This window comes from Myotis davidii, unplaced genomic scaffold (genome assembly GCF_000327345.1).
Source record: "Myotis davidii unplaced genomic scaffold, ASM32734v1 scaffold89, whole genome shotgun sequence".
Taxonomy (NCBI): domain Eukaryota; kingdom Metazoa; phylum Chordata; class Mammalia; order Chiroptera; family Vespertilionidae; genus Myotis; species Myotis davidii.
The window spans coordinates 5,636,719-5,638,810 of record NW_006300372.1 but is presented as its reverse complement, the minus strand read 5'-3'; positions in this window follow the sequence as shown (position 1 = coordinate 5,638,810).

Sequence of the window (2,092 nt, the reverse complement as noted above, 5' to 3'; positions counted from 1 at the left end):
CTATGGTGTTGCTTTCTTTGGTGTTTAGGTTGCTGATTTCTTTTGTTTCTATTACTGAAATATTTATGATGCATAAATAGATTTGGGCCACCTGCTGATTTGGATAAATAGGTATAGTATCTTTAGGGATCAATCAATAAGGATTGCTCTTTTTCAGAATTTTCTAGTATCAACTATTCTTCTAATTTTCAGGAATAAAGCACATGTTTTTTTCAAACCAAACCAAGCTTACTTGAATAATAAAACACATTTTTTAGCCCTGGTTGGCATGGCTTGGTTGATTGGAGTTTCGTCCTGTGCTGATTACTGGTTCAATTCCCAGTTAGGGCACATACCCAGGCTACAAGTTCATGTCTCTCTCTCTTTCTTTCTTTCTCTCTTTCTCTCTTGCTCTCACTCTTTCACTCTCTCACTCTCCTCTTCTATCTCCCTCTTCCTTCATATCTCCCTAAAATCAATAAAGACATTCTATCTAATAAAAGACAAAAAGGGTAATTAACCAACCGTACCTCTGCTACGCTACCCATCGGCTAATCAGCGAGATATGCAAATTAACTGCTAACAAACATGGCGGCCGGCAGCCATGCAGCTGATGGGAGCAGGAGGTTTGCTTGCTCCAGTGATGGAGGAAGCCAAGGTTCCCCGCCTGCCACGGCCTGCTCTAAGCTCCGAAAGCAACAGCTCCAAAAGAAACAAAGTTTCAATTATAGAAGCCAAACAAACACCAGATACCTGCTTTCAGCCAGCCGCGCCCTCAGAGCTGGGAGCGCCAGTGAAGGCAACAGAGTTACAATTATAGAAGGTAAATAAATGCCAGATTAAAAAAGAAAGGAAAAAAAGAGAGGCTGGGAGCATCATTCGCAGGTCACCCTGAAAAAGTCCCTCAGCCTCTCACCCAGACTGGCCAGGCAACCCGTGGGGACCCCCCACCCTGAAGGGGGGGTGACCAGCTGCAAACAGCCATCAGCCCCTCACCCAGGCTGGCCAGGCACACAAGCAGAACCCCCACCCTGAACCGGGACACCCTTTAGGGCAAACTAGCCGGCCCCCACCCAATTACCAGACCTCTATCCTATATAGTAAAAAGTTAATATGCAAACTGACCCTAACAGCAGAAAGACTGGGAATGACTGGTCACTATGACACACAGTGACGACCAGGGGGAACACGCTCAATTCAAAATCTGCCCCATGGTGGTCAGTGTGCTCCCACATGGGGGAGCTATGCTCAGACACAAGCCAGGCTGATAGCTGCCAGTACAGCGTTGGTGATGGGAGCCTTTCCTGCATCCTCAGCAGCACTAAGGATGTCCAACTGCAGCTTAGGTCTGCTCCCCACTGGCAGGTGGACATCCCCCGAGGACTGCCAGGCTGCCAGAGGGATGTCTGATTGCCAGCTTATGCCTAATCCCCTGGGGAGTAGGCCTAAGCCAGCAGGTAGTCATCCCCCGAGGTGTCCCAGACTGCGAGAGGGCACAGGCGTGACTGAGACACCCCCCCGCCCCCAGAGTGCACATAATTTGTGCACTGAGCCTCCAGTTATATATATGTATATATTTCTAAAGGACATATACAGACCTAAGAAATTATTATTGCATTCGAACCGTCCTTTAGGTTTACTTATATTTCTGGTTACAGGATTCAGACATAAAAATTATATCATGTTTTCTTAATCCAATGATTTTGTTCTGGCCGTATTGCCAATAATAGCCCTCCTTATCTTGGTAGCATGGTTGGCAATGAGACATGGAACAGGTAGATAGATGGGTTAGGGCTCAGATCTTGTAGAAGAGTAGGATTTATATTAACTATGGACCAAATGTCTCTATGGATGTTTTGGACAGAACAAAATATCAAGGACCTTTTGGCATGGACCAAATGTCTCAGTGGTCATTTTGAACAGGACTAAATGTCCTGCAACAATAATGACCATATCTGACAGCGATGGACACTCTGAATATTTGAGGAGTAATCTCAGAGGTAAGAAATGATATAACTGTATCTTAATAGAACTGGTTCTGTATATTTAAAACTGTGGCAAATATAACCCAAGGCCCAGATATAAGATTATTTGTGCTTATTCAATTTGCTTC